This window comes from Macrotis lagotis, chromosome 5 (assembly GCF_037893015.1).
Source record: "Macrotis lagotis isolate mMagLag1 chromosome 5, bilby.v1.9.chrom.fasta, whole genome shotgun sequence".
Lineage (NCBI taxonomy): Eukaryota > Metazoa > Chordata > Mammalia > Peramelemorphia > Peramelidae > Macrotis > Macrotis lagotis.
In genome coordinates, this window is record NC_133662.1 from 224,378,701 (window position 1) to 224,396,794 (window position 18,094).

The 18,094-nt window shown below is 35.8% G+C and overlaps 1 protein-coding gene across 3 annotated transcripts in view; it reads right to left on the reverse strand.

The window, feature by feature from the left end:
- The window catches only part of TBX15 (T-box transcription factor 15), a 164,788-nt gene that overhangs the window by 68,955 nt on the left and 77,739 nt on the right, over positions 1–18,094 (reverse strand). The window contains exon 1 of one of the 3 annotated variants that reach the window (XM_074188565.1): positions 13,469–16,660. The exons of the other annotated variants lie outside the window; for them this stretch is intronic. The gene's annotated coding sequence lies outside the window, so the exon portion shown is untranslated. Of the gene's footprint in view, positions 1–13,468; positions 16,661–18,094 lie in introns of those variants that run through there. 3 annotated transcript variants of the gene reach the window in all.

Sequence of the window (18,094 nt, forward strand, 5' to 3'; positions counted from 1 at the left end):
TATCCATAAAAATAAAGCAAATAAAACTATTATCTCCCCGTCTTGTACTATATAAGCAAGATTGGTCTCAGTTGGCACTCTAACATAGAATAAAGGAGGTCTGAGAACAGTCTGAGCAAGAAAATGAATGACAATCAATCAAAAACAAGTTAGCAATTTAGTCATTAGGCAAAAAAGCACCAACTCAACCACTAATGACGGAATTTGTTGACCACCTATGTCCCACACAGTACAGGGAAGAGAAAAGCAGATATAAAAAGATGACAGAGAGACAAGAAGCTAGAAGAGATGGGAAGGGATGGATCAAATTCATTGGCATACATTCAATGGTCAAAAACAACTCTAAGAAGTATCTTTTTTTTGTAGGACTCTCAGAACTCTGGCTTTAAAGTCAGAGAGTCTGAACTCAAATCTTAATTCTGTCATTTAGTACTTCAGTGACTTTGGTCCATGTTTAACCTCTTGGTTTAATTTTTCTGGGTTTAATTTGCAGATCCAGAGGTCCAGGAGAAAACATGGCTTAAAGTCAAGATCGACTGACTCAAAGACAAGCTAAATCCACAAAAAAATGCTACGAGAACAACATGAAGAAAGGAGCATAGGGCAAGGGATTGCTTCACAAGAAGAAACAGTTCAAAGTGACAATGTTGGGAGGTCAACTCTCTCTCCTCCAGCCTTGATTCAGCTGTAGGCAACAAAGCTGTGGGCTTTGTTAGATGCTGTCTACTATTATAATGTATACTATGATGTAATGAAAACACAAAACCACAATTAAGTATTCTTAAAATACTTTTTCCATTTAGCCATCTACAATAACATTTAACAAAAATTTTTAAAGGCTGAGTGATACAGGATAAAAAAGAAGCCTGACTTCTAATTCTGGCTCTGTCATTAATTAGCCTTTTGCCCTTGCTACACACTGGGGATACCACAAAGTCAAACAAGAAACAACCACATATCCTCATACAGGGCTTTGTTCACTGGAAAATGAAGGAGTTGGTCCAGAGATCCTATAAACACCCTTCTATCCCTAAACAAACTTTAGTTCTACAAAACACACAACAGTATTCCAATAATATAAAACATAAAGCATTGTCCTTATAAAGAGATCCAAGAGGCAGTTTTGCACTGTGGAAATAGTACTTGTCAATGGCATCATGGTACCTGGGTTCAAAAACTGCCTTTGGTAATTTCTATCTCTTGGAATTTGGACAAATCATGACCTCCTAGGGTCTTTCTCCATCTATAAAGTTAGGAAGTTGGACTAAATGAACTCCAAAATTTCTTTTGTTTCTAGATCAATTGTCCTAAAAGTCTCTACCCTTATGGTTATTCCAATCTATAGTCTGATATCTCAGTCACTCATCTAGTCAAGAATAGAAAAGATTCAGGTTGTATGAGTGGAGGGAGGAAAATTAAAGAAGTAATCAACTTCACACCTTTCACTAGAAATGTTCACTATGTGAATGAAATACAATATAACAAAGAATGAAGAGTGGTCTCAACATCAGAGAGACTGGTTTTCAAGCTCCCACAACTGATAGACACAGGTTGTATGACACTATGCAAGTAAATCAATCTCTTATCCTCAGTTTCCTCATCTAGATGAGGAAATTGTATTCAATGGGCTCCAAGACCTTCTGGCTCCAAATCCATGATCCATAAAGAAGAATTCAAATCTACAAGTCACTGGTGTTTGGAGGTCACCAATGTTGATTGACATTTTCCTGGAAAGTGGCAGTCCTCAAGGGTCTACCTCAGGGCTTTTTTTGCAGAATTCTCAGAACACTGGCTTTGAATTCCAATATTGATTCTATCACTTACTATTGGTGTGACCTTGGACAACTTTAAACTCTCAATTTACCTCTCTGAGCCTCCATTTTCCTATCATTGTCTCCTGAAGTAATATGGGATTCACAAAGAAGCATCAGCTTATTTTAAGCAACATCTGAAAGGAGCCTGATGAAGCCTATATGAAATCTTTCAGATGATCTCAAGTCTAGTCCTCTACCATGTCAGCTAAATGCCTAAGTGTCAACTGAAAGTTAGCACTTCTACAATGCCATCTTCCTCAGGCTTCATGCCACAATTCATTCTCTGTAATCCCACCTTACACTATGAATAGTTTAGAACGGTCTTTTGCCTAAGGTTATTATAGTAGGCATGTTTGCATACCACATTGACCACAAGCAATCACCAAGCATTTATATTATGTTTTATACTACTATGTTTTACACACTGTGCTGTGGTCTGTGATACAAAGACAAAGATGAAACAGAATTTATCTTTTAGTTGGAGGAGACAAGAAGTACAAAAAATAGATATATCCAAAATAAATACAGGGTAATTTGTGGGAGAATACATTAACAGCTGGGGATAGCAAAAAAGACTTCATGTGGAAGGTACTACTAACCTTTAAGGAAGCTAGGGATTAAGCTAATAACAACCATAACAATATTTCTATAGTTATGTATATTAAAGACTTCTACTTGTCAAAGTCAATTTTTGAATTCTACTTTCCACTCATTGCCACCATTTTGCAGAAGAGGAAAGATCAGTCAATAACATGCCTCAAGTGTCTAACTATATAGTATTCCAATAGTTTATTCCCATCACCATAAATGTTAAATAAAAGGCTTATCATTTTAATGCTTCACCCCATTTTTCAATTTCTTTAACTAAAAAGAATCAAAAATAGTTTTGTTTCAAGTGATGAGGGAATTTATAATGCCTCAAATAATTGAAAATGTCCTGGTAATGTTGTAAACTTTTTAAAAGTGCAAATTCATTATTCTACTCAATCTCAAAAACTGCTTTCTTAAATATATTCCCACAAATATCAGCCATAACACATCATACAATTTCTTTTCATTCTGAAATGTTCTTTTTTGGCTAAAGAACAGCAAATCTTCACAGTCCACCTGAAAGATCATCACCATGGCCCTCACCATCACCCCCATGTGGCTTCTTCTATGGAAAATCTTAAAAAGAAGCAGGATGGGATGGTATAGTGTAAAGAGCTCTGATCTGGAAGCCAGAAGACCTGGGGCTTTCAATCCAGTTCTGCCATGGAGTCACTATGTGACCATTCAATGCGTCTTCTAGCTCTGAGATTCAAACCCTTTATGACAGTTTCATCATTCTCATGACTGTGACATATATCAGGGCTGTCTAAAATGTAGCCACCTTGCAATTTTATGTGCCCACCCCATGGGTTTACTAAATGTTTTAGAAAATGAAGCCAAGCTACTGCAGAGCCCTCACTAAAATGGCAAATCAAAATATATTGTCTATTGTTTCAATAAAAACATTTTAAAATAAGTTTGGACAGCCCTGATATACATAATAAAAAATCTTCTTCTTTTGGATGCTCTAGGTTTTTTGTAACATTGCTTCCTTCTAGTCTTCTTCCTCTTTATCTGTTTGTCTTCAGTTTCCTTTAATGATTCTTTATCCACATTAAACCTAAAAACTATGGGTCTATTCTGCTAATCTATCCTGAATCTATCTCTTTTTGTTCTAAACTTTCTAAGCTGGTAAATTTATCAGCTCACATGGGTCTCATGATTATTTCTATTCAAATGTTTAAATATGTATATTCAGTCCTAGTCTTTCTACAAATCTATAGTCATATTATCATCAACTGCATCTTAGACCACAAAATATATACCTTCCAGATGGACTGTGAATGTTTGCTGATGTTCTTGGACAAATTAGATATCTCAAAGTCACCTCAAACTCAACATATCCAAGACAGAATTCATTTTCTTCCTCCACAAACATTTTCCTCTTCTTCATGAACTTTCCTTTATTGTTGAGGGCACCATCACCCTCTAAGTTACCCAGGCTTAAAATTTCTATGTCATTCTCAATTCCTCATTCTCAATCACCAGTATATCTAATTCATTGCTGAATCTTATAATTTCCACTTTCATAATATCTCTTGTATATGTTTCTTTTTCTTCTAATCAATAACTACAAGCCTACTTCAGATTCATACCATCTTTCCCACTAGAATAGCCTTCTAACTGGGATCCCTTTCTCATATTTCTCCCCATTCCAATCAATCCTCCATCTGCTTGCCAAGGTGACTTTCCTAAATCACAGGTGTGACCATGCCATCCCCTTGTTCAATGAGTTCCAATCCCTCCATACTACCTCCAGGACAAAAATCCATTTTGACATTTAAAGTTTTTTTTTTTTACAATTTGGGCCCTTCTTATCTTCCTGGTCTTATTGCACATTACTTTCCTCTATGAATTCTACAGTATAGTCATACTAATTCACTACTAAATCACTGCATCTCTCATCTCCATGTCTTTGCACTGTCCCTCAGGCCTAGAGCACTTCTCTTTCACTTCTACTCTTGGTGTTCCTGACTTCCTTCAAGACTTGACTCAAATACAAGATACTTTTAGGGACCTTTACTGATCCTCACAAGTTGCTAGTTACTTTTGCCCTTGAGAGTTCCTTCTATTTACTCTGTTTCTATCTTGGACTCACCTAATAATTTTCCTGTTGTATCTCCTAGTAGAATAATATGACCTTACAAGCAACAAATGAGAGCACATTTTTGTTGTTCAGTCATTTCTGACTCTTTGTAACCCCATTTGGCAAAAATTTTGCCAAAAAAAATAGTTTGCCCTTTCCTTCTCTTGCTTATTTGACAGATGAAAAAACTGAGAAAATCAACACCATCAAGATTATTTCCGATTTTAATAATACTTTATAAGCAAACAAAGACAAGGCTTTGCCAGATCATTCATATGAACCCCCTATAAAGATTTTACTCTCAACTTGTTAAAGACTACAAAATTTCACAAAAGCAATTCTAAAATATAAGTTAGAAGTTGAAAAAATCAGGGAAATAGAAACTCAGAAAAGGAGACAGGATAGTGGAAGAAGTGTAACTAGATAAATTCATGTCAACATGATGTGGGGGGAAAGGTGATGAATTAAAGTTCAATATAGATAAAAAACATAACATGATAAAAAGTCATTCACAAAATATAGACACAGAAGGATCTTTTTTAATATGATAAAAAGCATCTAATTTCAAAAACTACTATTACATGCAATGGAGAAGTTCTAGATCCTTTCCCCAAAACTGTAGGAATAAATAAGTATGCTCTCTTGCCCCTGAACCAGAGTTCCAAATATTTTACCAATTGCAAAAAGACAAGAAAAATATTGTTTTTAATTAAATATAGGCAAGGGAAAACTAAATTATCTTTTTTGATGATGACATGAAGTTTCACTTTAAAAAAAGCTGAAGGAGTCAGCAAAGTTATAATGAGACAATGAGTATCTTCAGTAAAGTAGCAAGTTACAAAATAAGCCCACAAAAATCAATAGTTTGTCCATGTAGCTACAAAATAATTCAGAAGACATAATAGAAATGCAAACTTTCCATTTAAATTATGACAAAATGTATAAAATATATAAAATAATAAATAAATATAAATAAATAAAAATAAAAATGTAAAAAATATAAAATGTATAAAACAATATGGAAGTCAATTTACCAAGATATGCAATAACTATATAGATATAATCACAAAATATTCCTTAGAGAAGTAAAGAACATTTTTTAAAAAATCAAAAGGATATCCACTGCTCATACTGAAGCTCTGCTATATAATAAAAATTAAACATATCTAAATTTAATTTACATATTTAATGCCATATCCAAACTACCAAGGGAATAATTTGTAGAGATCAATAAAAAATAACATTAATTTGGAGTATCAACAGATCTAGAATACCCAGAAAATTTTTTAAAAAGAGCATAAAAGTGAAAGGGAAGTGATACATCCAGATCTCAAGCTATACTATAAAGCAGTAAACATCAAAACTGTTTTGCAATTTTTTTAAAAAAAATGTATAAAATCAATGGAACAGATCAGTTAAGAAAAAATAAAAAAAAAATAATTGAACTCAATAAATTCAAAGATATAAATTACTTAAGTAGAAAGTCCCCATTTGACAAAATTTGCTGGGAAAACTGGAAATCAGACTGGAAGAAAATGTTTTTAGACCAATATATTATACCATATACCATAATAAACACAAAATGGACAAATCACCTGAAAATTAATTATCATACTACGAAAAATAAAAGAAATCCAAATAAGGAACTTTTCACAGCTCTAGGGAATGAATTCTTAATCAAACAAAAGGTAGTACCAGTAGAAAATGTTAATAACATGAAATTGAAAAACTCGTATAAATAGAAGTTATACAACTATAATAAAGAAAATAAAGAAAAGTGATTGTAGATGGAGTTGGGGGAAATCTTTGCAACAAATATCTCTGATAAGTTTCTTATATCTATTTCACTATTTCTAATAGTGACTTACATCTAATGGTAGATTGGGTCTGAATTCAACAAGCCTTGAGTTCAAATCTAGTGTTAGATTCAACTGTGATTCTGAGAAAAATCACTTAACCATTTTCTGCCTCAGTTCTGTTAGCAATGAAATGGGGGGTGGGGCTAGGTGGCATAGTGGATACAGCACCGGCCTTGGAGTCAGGAGTAACTGGGTTCAAATCCGGTCTCAGACACTTAATAATTACCTAGCTGTGTGGCCTTGTGCAAGCCACTTAATCCTGTTTGCCTTGCAAAAAAACCTAAAAAAAAAGAAATAGGGATAATAACATCACCCATCCCTCAGAGTTGTTCTGTGGATCAAATGAGATGAAAGTTATGAGTCACCTAGTACAATGCCTGACCTAGAATAATCGTTTAAGAAATATTCGTATTTCCTTCCATCCTTAATACATGCAATTCTCAGATTCTTAAATGAACCTAAGATCTCATTAGTTTCAGATTTTCTTCACTTAATCAGATCACAATCTATCCATGCCTGCTCATATTCTGTAAGATTCTTGTCGATATTCTCCCAAAAGTTCACCTCAGGGAATCCAGCCCAGTTTTCCAGAAACCTTTATCACTTTCTCCTGACATCAACAGGGAACCAGTGAAGTGATCCAGGTAGTCCCTGGTGATCATCTGCTCTTTCCATATTAATTACTAGTCCATTTTCTCCTCCCAATAGACTAGTGTAACTCATGATTTGATCAGAACCAAATAAGCAATCTCCACTGATGAGGATCATCCAGTGGACTTGAAGTTGCATGTTAGACCAACAAAAATAGATAAGGCCAAAATCTGTTTCCCTAATGACAAATTGTCGAAGGATATAAACAAATAATTCTCAAAAAGGTTTTTTTTTGTAAATCTCTGAGATTTTACGTCACACCCAGAAAACTGGCAAAGATAACAAAAGATGGAAACAGTCCAGAGTTAAATGGGTTGTAAAAAGTAAAGAACAGTAATGTACTGTTGATGGAGCTGTAAATTGACCTAGTCAAGTAGGTCATTTGCAATTGTGCAACCCCAAAAAAAGTTGCTAAAATATCTATACACTTTGACCCAGATACACAACTGCTACCCCTCTTCCTCAAGAAACTGAATAATGGCAAAAGGGAAACATTTAAACCAAAATACTGCATTGTTTCTAGTAGCAAAAACTGGAAACAATAGCTAAACAAGTTGGTACACATATAGTAGAATATTACAAAGTTTTAAAAAAGCAACAATTATAACAAACATAGAAATTGATGGGAAATTTTATATGAAGCATAAGTAAAGTAAGAGACAAGAAAAAATACACAGACTATGAGAATATAAATGGTAAGTAATGAGAAGAGAAAAACAATTGTTACCAAATTTTATGAAATTACAATAACCAAGATCATCCTCAAAGAATATTTAGAATAAGGCACCTCATTCCCTCTTCTTTGCATATGAGAGAACATATGTACAGAATAATCACATTTATTGCCAGATTTTTGCAAAATATTGGTTGGTTTGGCTGAACTTTTTTCTCCTCTTTTCTTTGAACTTCATTATAATGGGTAGTTCAGGGCAGGGAAGAGGGGAAGGATATAATGGGAAAGAGAGGAAATGAAGAGACAAGAGGTATCAATAAAATTTTGTTTCAAAGATTACAACATAAAATTCAAAAAAAGCTAGTATAGTCTCAGACTTCCATAAAAGAGATACAGTTTCTAAAATACAAGAAAAGGTATTTCTGGTATATTGTAACCTGGTCAAACCGTAACTGAAGACCTGTCATAGAATCATAGAGCTAGTTTGGAAAAATCTCTAAGACCATCTTGCCCTTTATTTAATGGTAGAGAAATTTGAGGGACAGCAGGCTTTATATTAATTGTCCAAGGTTACACAGTAAGTAAGTTTCAGAAATGAGATTTGAACTTTAGTTCTCTAATACCAAAGCCAATGCCCTTTCTACTGTATGATCTTGCCACCCCAGAGTTCAGTTCTGGGTAGACATTTTAGAAATGGCATATATAAACTAGAAAACAAACAGACAAAAATTAGGTCAGAGAGGTCTCTGAGTCTGAGCTAAAAGTACAGTTGTTATAAATGGTGACTTTCTCAGTGGGGCAGAAAGTCATGAAATAATTTGCAAAAATTAGGAATGCTGACATCCTGGAGTAGTGAAGATTGAGGGGCAGCATGATGACTGTCTTTAAGTATTTGTAAGGCTATCACATGAAAAAATGGATTCAACTTGATCTGTTTGGCAGTTTTGAGCAATTGGTGGAAACTATAGAAAGTCAGATTTATGTTCTATTTTTTTTAATTTCATGTCTTTTCCCCACCATCCAAAAGTGAAATTAGTTGCCTTAGTAGATTCTGAATCCTTCAACAAAAGAGTCTTAAAGCAAAAGCTGAATGTTTTTTATGAGGAAAAGATTCCTGTACAGCTACAAATTGAGGTAGATGACCTCTCCAACTGAAAGCTGTCATAATTCCATGAACTGCTTGAGTAGAGGGGCAGTCATCAAAGTCAGATTGAATGGATGGAGGGGAAGGGGAGACAGGAAGTGTAGAGAGACAACTATTTCTAGATGTTTTACAATGGAAGAGGAGAAAAAGATATATTGGCCATTACAAGAAATCATAGAGAATGGTTGCTTCTTATGGTTGATTTAGGTTAAAAGAGTCCCAATCTCAGTTATAGACAAAAGGATAGGATTGAAGAGAAAGACAGAGAGACAGAAAGATAGTCAGAGGGAAATATTGGAGCCACAGAAACAGAGAAAGGCAAAGAGAGAGAGACAGAGAGACACAGAGAAAGAAGGATATCTATTCAGACCTAATTTTTCCTTCCAAGTTTCTAACCCATAACTGCCTACAGAGCATCTCTAATTTTCCCTCAAGTACTCTTAAGTACATCAAGTCCAGTATATCCCAAACCAAACATCCCCTTTTCACAAAAATGTGCCTCTTATGATTTCACTCTTTCTGCCAATAGAACCACAATTAAGCCACTCCATCATGTTCAAATAATTGCCCATGTCTGTTTTTTCTTTCTCCATCTTCTATCTCAATCCTTTCCTCTTTTTTCCACTATCAATGCCTCATAAAGACGTCACTATCCAACTACACTTCTACAATACCCTTCTTTTTTTCTGTCTTATTTTTATTCATCTATTTTTCCAACTACATGCAAAGGAGGTTTTCAATAATCATTTTTTGGCTAAGTTTTGAGATTTACATTTTTCGTCCTCCGTCCCTTCCCTCCCCACCTCCCCTCTCAGAAAGCAATCTAATATAGGCCAGACATGTATAAACACTGCAGTACTTTTCTAAGGGGTTTCATCTCTCTGCTCCCTCAACCAATCAAGAAGCATCAAAAGAGGGGGAGGCTAGGTGGCACAGTGGATAGAGCACTGGTCCTGGAGTCAGGAGTACCTGAGTACAAATCTAACCTCAGACACTTAATAACTGTCTTGCTGTGTGACCTTGAGCAAGTCATTTAACCCCATTGCCTTAAATTAAAAAATAAATAAATAAAATAAAATAAAAAGAAGCATTGAAAGACAAAACTGAAATAGTCCTTGCCCTCATGGAACTTTTGTTAGGGGTAGGATGAGACACCATGCAAAGTATACAAAAAATAAATATTATGGTCCTTTTGTTGGGGCAACACTAGCAGCAAGGAAAATGGTGAAAGATTTCAACTTGAGGTGGTATTTAAGCAAAAATTTGAAATAAACTAGAAATTTTAAGAGGTAGAAGTGAGGAGGGAATACATTCCAGACATGGGATATAACCTACGCAAAGAAAAGTGTGGAGATGGGAGATGGAGTGTCTTGAGCTGAGGTCAATTTGGTTAGACCTTTCCCCACTTCAGACCCTCAAACCAATATCTAATTGATCTTTTTTATATGTAAAGGTATTTAGAGAACTGTACTACTCAAAAACTCTAAAATGATGCCTAGTTGCCAATTCATTAACATTTAAATTCTAATTCCTCTCTAATCTAATACCACTCCACCTTTCAGTCTTTCCCCTCCTGCACACTATGCTATTTCCAAAATGAAGTATATCCTGTTTTTTAATAGGTGCTACAATTTCCTACTGTTATGTTTTTGTTCATATTGTTTCCTATCTCCTTGTCTCCTAAAAATTCTTACCATTCTCTAAAGCCCATCTCAAATGCTAATTTCTCCACAGAATCTTCCATGATATCTCAGTCTATAATAATTTTTGCCCTCTCACATATGACATAATTTTTCTTTGAATGTCTCTTTCAAGTCTTAGAAAATGCTCTTAATTCTCTTATAATATATTTGCCATGAAATATATTGTATTATAAGTATTTGTAAATATGGCCCATCAATCTATTAGGCTCTAAATTCTTTCAAAGAAAAGATTTCATCCTCCCCTCTATTAATACATAATTATAATCTATCCTGCACTTAATAAATATACATTGCATTGAATTGAGCAAAATGCCAAATGAAGAAGGAATCAAGAACACATCTTTTTTCCTAAATCAGGAGGGAACAAAAATTTCAAAATAGAGAGGAGGAAAAGTTGAATAATTCAAACTTGTTGTCCTCAATCACCACAAAAAGCAGTGTTGCATAATGGAGACTACATTTCATTGATGACAGAAAGATTTGTATTCAAATCTTGATTCAGATATTAACTATCCTGTGATCCCCCCCCAAAAAAGCAGTGAGGTACCACAGAGGTAACATAGAGACTAATTTTCCTCAATCTAATTCTGGTCTCAGAGGCCTACTGGTTATGTGACCCTGGGCAAGTCACTTAACTCATTTGTCTCTTTTTCTTCATATGCAAAATGAACTGAAAAAGGAAATGGCATACCTCACCACTATCTTTACCAAGAAAATACTAAATGGGATCACAAAAATCAGACATAATTAAAGCAACTGAACAACAAAAGACCCCCACACACACCAAAGGCATTTAATCTTTCACAATCTCTCTTGCCTCATTTATAAAATGGGAACAAAAATAGTACCTATGTCAAATATTGTTGTGAGAATGAGGATCAAGTGAGACAATATGCAAAGTGTTGTGCAAAACTTAAGAACTATCCATTTTTTGCTGTTGTTTAAATGAAGTTGGAGGTGGGATCATCTGCAAAATAAAGTGAGCAGAAGTGTGAGTGGGTACATGGAGAATACTAGGAAATGTTTGCAACAACCACTGCTGAGAATTCAACAGAGAGCAACTCAATAAAGATCCGAGTCCTACTTCTGATATGTACTACCTACATGACTATGGGTAAATACCTTTTCCTCGCTGTGCCTCATAGTCAGTCTAAGACTTCAGTTTTCTAATTTAGTGGAGAAATTTTCCTGCACCCATGAAGTTACAGGAGCAGTTCAAAATTATTATTATGAAGACAGTGTTTAGAGATTACCCACCAAATGCAAATAAAAAGACATATAGATGATCTCAAAGGACTTGCAAAATAGTTTGGGGGATAAGGTGCAAAGCTATGAAAAGGTAAATTATCATCTAGACTTTAAAAAGAGAATAGAAGAGTTACCATTAGCCAAATGACTTGCCCAAAAAGCAATTACAATAGGAGCTGTGAAGACAAAGGGTTCCCTGTACCTGGTGATCCCTAGGGTCCTCATACAAATCTTTTATAACTCAGAAACAGAAAACTCACTTCAACTTGCAGCCACAGATTTGGGTTAATAATATGACTAGGTAAATTTACAGTCCTAAGTTTGCAAACTAATTTTCAGAGGGCTGTCTGTATAATGAAAAAAGTATGGGTTTTTTTTTGCTTTTGTTTTTTGCACATTAGAGCAGTCCCCTCAAAAGAGAATACAGAAATTCCATCAATGTCAGTGCTCTAGGATGAGCCCTGAAAGAGAAACAACCAGTTCATCTTACAACAGGGAATATTTTTGTAGCACATCAAGCTTTGGAAAGTATTTTCCACAAGTTATCTCTTTGGATCCTCATGATATCCTTACAAGGCAGGAGATATTATTAATCAATTTTTACAGAAGCATCAATTGTATCTGAGAATGATTAAGTAAAGTATTAAGGGTCAAACAGTTAGCAAGTGTTGGGATCTGAATATGAACTCAGACAGGACTGGACTTCCTGATTCTGAGTTCTATTCACAACACCACTTATCTCATTTAAAGTGTTGTTTTTCCTGAATTTAACAAAAGAAAAAAGACTGAGGACAAAAACCAAGACCATTATGGATTTCTAGGACCTCCAAGATTTCTCCCACCTTTTAAGACCATGCATAGTCCTAAAAGAATAATCTGTAGAACATTGTTGGTTAGATTCATATTCAACCCCATTATTTAAAAGATGAAACAACTGAAACCCAATGTAATTTGCTTGTTCACCAATACTCAGTCCTCCTCTAGATTGTTTTTAGGTAGGTCCAAAATGCACAGGTCATCTTTGCTAAATAACTGAGGTTTTTAGTTTGGGAGGGACATGGGGTATGGAGATAGAATTGGAAGGGATGAGTTCAAGACTTAACTACTGATATAAAAAAATACATTTATATATTATAACAAATATACAGATATTATACATGCTGAAATATATATTACTGAGAGATATGTACTGAGATACATTGTGTGTGTATATACCTAGATACAAATATACATACACACACTAAGGCTGAAAAATCTTGGGCACAAAAAACAAATGGGCACCCTTCCTTCCTTCTGCCCACCCAAGCTGCTCAGACTACCCACACACTCATTCCCTGACATTTCTCTCTCTGACTTATATCTCACTTCAGCACAAAATAGTATAGATCAGAATGTCCGGAGAGAATGATTCCAAGGGCACTAAACCCCAGGGAGGCTAATTTTTAGTGGCAGCAAATTAGAGGAGATAGATTGGCATTTTTCCCTTCAAGAGATTCATGCTCTCAAAATTCTTACTCAAGGGTAGATTTATAGGGAAAGAATTTTTGATTGTCATTCCCAAAGCTAATATGTTCTTGGTGTTCTCTCCTTCACCTCCCTTGGTAGACTCATCCAAACCATTTAGCTCCAACTGCTCCTCTTCTCAGTTAACCCCTTTGGAAAGAGGGAGACCGAAAGCTTCTGCTCCATGCCTACCTACCTCAAGGAGACGGCGGCCTCTAAGTTCAGCCCAAGTTCGATGAGTTCTTCAGAGGAGGATACCCTATAAACCCCTAATGTAGTCATACAACTTCTAGTGCCTTCTGAAGGAATGACGGGTGTCACTGAGACGGTACTGTTCATGTGCCAAGCCTGCAAGGACTGCCCTCTGATATGGAGCTGCCCTGTCCTTCCAGGCCCCCTCCCCAACTGGGAAACTGCTGGCACCAAGGCAGTGGCATTTAAACCCGCTGTCACAGATCCCACTCTGATCCCTTCGTGCTGGGCCAATTTAGCATTTGTCAGAGTGACCTGGCCTGAACTGTATTTAGAAACTTCAGGGATGATGCTGTCTGCTGGCTCCTCTCAGAGTAAAGGGAGATTTCCTGAGCCTGTGGGGTTGATTCAAGCAGTCCTCTTCCCCAGGAATGAGGGCCAAACTGGCTTTTCTCTAATGGTCAGCTTCCTGCTCAGGTAGCATGTCCTGGACTAGTGTCCTTCTGTTTGAGACCTCTTCCAAGGAGAACAGGGACACATCTCTGTGAGACTGATGCTATTTATGAAGTCAAAGTTAAAGGGCAAAGGAAAGGAGGAATAAAAAGGCAATCAGTGGGAAAATTAATCTCTGGAAGCCAACTACAGGCTTTGTTTATGATTGTCAGCTTTGTTACCAAGATAGGGTTTACTGGAAAACACTCAGGAAACATCTGCTGGGAGAACTCAGACCCACCTGCTGTTCCTGAGGAGCCAGGGAGAGCCCATCTTTGCCCCCTACTCTCAGGGTGGTCACAGGCAGTTCAATGAAATGCCTAACATCATTACAGATCTCTGAAAGCAATCCACCAGCCCTGGAAATAGTCATGTACCTACTCATTTCATATATATTTATTCAGTTTGTGTATATATACATATATATATATGTGTGTGTATATATATATATAGATAGATAGATATATATAATGTAAGCTCTCTGAGGGCAGAGATGATGTCATCTTTCTCTTTGTATCCCCAGTCTAGAACAGAGTAGGCACTTAATAAATGCTTTTTGATTGAAGAGTTAGAGCTGAAAGCATCCTTAGGGATCAACAAGTCCAACCCCACCATATTGGAAATGGACTTGCCAAGGTTCCCCCAGCTGTTGTGTCTGAGTAGCATTCAAAGTCAAGTCTTCCTGACTCCAAGTCCAGTGTGCTATCCACCATACTATCCCAGATCCAAGCATATTTTGGTGTCGGTTTCATAGGGGCAAGGTTAAAAAGTTATCATGTTTTAGAAAAATTATGATTTTGTTGCTGTGAGTATTCCTTCCACCTCAACACCGAGCACAGTTCATTTTATACCTTTGGATATAGTTTTTGTGAATTACTTTGGCCAAAATAACAAAAAAAAAAATACCCTCAAAATGCTCAGCATCCTGGTGATGAACTTCTCACCCTTAGGTGGGTACTTGGATGCCATCCACATGTGTGGTGCATTGCCAGAACAAACTGAAAGAAAACTTTGCAACCTAGAAGGATGAGTCTGAATGTTTGGTCCATTAGCATAGCCATCAATAACTCACAGTTAATTAGGCATCATCACAAAATTTCAGCTTAAAAATTAAAATAATAAAATAATAGGAAAAGACATTTCCTTTTTTGGACCAGGAGGTCTTTTTTTGGACATGGAAACTTTGGCAGTCTGGTTAAGCTTATGGAGCCCTTCTCAGAATAAAGTTTTTAATTAATTAACGGAAATACTAAATTTGAGTTAGAGGTTATGAAAATAATGCTGGAATTTTTTTTCCCAACCGAATTCATGGCTCTCTTGAAATCCATTCATGGACCTCTTAGGAGATCTGTGGACCTCAAGTTAAGAACTATACACTTGAGAAGCTCAATTCCATTCGCCCACAAGATGAAAGGTAGTTCCCAAAAATGACTTACCATCACCACCACCATCTTCTTGCTCTGCTGTCCCTGATTAGTCTAAGAGACCTAGGACAGAACCCGGACTGAGTCCCTCAGAGACATCCTGTCTTTTAAAAGGCATCATTGTTTAGCCTCTCCCCATTTCTGGGCAAAAACCCAAAAGCTCAAAGAATGTGGTTTTTAGGATCGTGGCATCTAATCCATTCAAGGATTATTTTGCCCCCTACTGCTCAAATGGGTGTGTTAATCATCACCTCCCTTTGTTCTGTAATAAATTCAGTTCTGGCTAATTCCAGGCTTCTCTGCATCACTGGAGTTTAAAGATGGCGTTTTGACAGGTCAGATAAATGGAATCAATGGACCACCAACCAGTCAAAAATCTTAAGTGGTTTGGGGAGCATGTGGAAGTAATCTTTTCAAAGAATTCACAAGTCTGTAGGATGGGGACTTATTGATGGCGTATGTGCCATTGTATACATTACAGTACAACTCTATAGATTGTATTCTGCATATAATCAAAACTGATTCAACAATCAAACACATTTTAATCATTAAGCCAAGTGTAAAGCAAGTATTATCAAGAACAAATCGAATTACAATAAAATCCACCACAACATTTTTAAAGGACCAAGAAAAGAATCGGGTAGGAAAAATATTGTACTAAAGTAATCAGTTTTTTAATGCATGTAATTGTCAATGAAGCTGAAAATATAAATAAACAAATATATGCACACATATAGTGCAAGGAACATTTAACTAACACCTACAATGTGCAAAGTTCTGTGTGGGGTGCTTTTTATAACTAGTATCTTGTTTGATCTGATTATAATATTATATGTGGGGCGCGGAGGATTTGTTTGATCCAGATCTGTGTTTCCATCAGTGGAGAAAATTCCCAGAGAGGAAATGCCCTGTCCTTCCCTGTGCAGATCAGTAACCCATCTATAATCTATAGAAAATGATCTAGAACATCTTGAGATTAAGTGGCTTGACCACAGTCGCCCAATAAATATCAGAGGCAAATCTTCATCTCATGCCTTTATAACTGCAATATCAACATCTCACTTCTACACCGCACTGCACTATAGTTATCTAAATGGTATCCATACTTTTGATATCATAAAAGTAACTATAGCTAAAATGATCATTTGGACTCACATCATGCTTAATAGGTGTTTAAAATGTTTCATATACATTATTTCATTTGATATCTCATGATCTATTTCTGAATAACATAAATAAATCAAATTATTTTATATCTTATTATTTGAAATACACTAAAAATATACCATCTATTTAGAGGAATCCTTCAAATAATGATTTTGGATAGTGGAAGTTTATTCACCCCTTGATATATCTTTATATAAGGTCTAATTCTTGTATATGAAGTGTTTTCAAAGTGAGACATGTTGGCATTTTCCACAATTCATTTTACTGTATTGTCTAGACTGTTCAACTGGTCAGCTGGCTCATATTCAGGTACTCTTGGAATAGTCTTCAGAGGTCATTTAACCTAACCCCCTCATTTTGCAGGAAGAAGATTTGTTTTCAAAGAAGTTAAGCACTTCTCTCAAAGTCAGATAGCAAATGACTGAGCCAAAATTTGAACCCAGATCCCTTTGCCTTCCAAACCAGGGTTATCTCTCTTGCACCAAACTCAAGGTCTTCTTTGCAGTGGGCAAAAAGTAAAGGGCAGTTTCTTTATAGGAAGAAACATTAACTCTTTCCAAACACTAGACTAACTTGGTAGCTGAAATTTATACCACTTTTCCCTGCAAAGACAGACTTGTTCTATGTCTTTGGGTAGTGTGATGTTAAATATTTAACTGGGACTAGACACAGTTGGTTCTACTGTTTTTAAAACCATCTCCCTCATGGAAAATTTTGCTGGCATAAAAATATGTATCAACAAAGTCATAGCAAAATCACTGAAGTTTGTGTGAAGAGACACACAGCTTCATTGCTTCTATCTATACCCCGAATTCAATCTCAGTGATCCTTGAACAGCAAGAGTCTTCTATAAGGAGAAATACTACCTGACCACTCTATCCCAACCCCCCCAGTCAACTAACTTTCTTTCCAGAACACTACTGTGATTCCCATTCCCATTCTGATCCTAAGACCATAAAAATGGATGCTAAGGAGTATTTAGGACTTGCTACATAATGTTTAGTCCAATAATACCATCAACAGAAAATAAGAAATAAAATTATAGAACATTAGCTCTGGAAGAATCTAGTCTAATATCTTCATGTGACAGATGAAGAAACTGAGGCCAACGAGGGGAAGCTACTTACCCAAGATCACAGAGACAAATATCAGGGTCAAGTAGATGACCTATGTCTTTTGACAGTCTATCCAATATTCTTTCTACTATAATATGCTACCTCCCACCTGGTTGGTGTCCAGATTCTTTTATACCACTGATACTGCCCTGTCTCCTCATATTTATGGGAATTCATTCAAACATTATACCTATAATACTCTTTAGCAGTTGAGAGCTCTTCACATGAAGAAAATAAAAAGTCCATTTTCTGCCATTGGTTAAATGGGAAATGCATGTTATTAAAGTGAATGCATTGTGGTTTATATGTTTATTCAAATATTTAATTCCCTTAAACAACACATTTCTTTAAAAATAATGGATAATTTTACATACAATGATCAGTGGTTCTATCCCTGTTTCTGACATATTTTGCAAAGTCAGGAAAACCTGG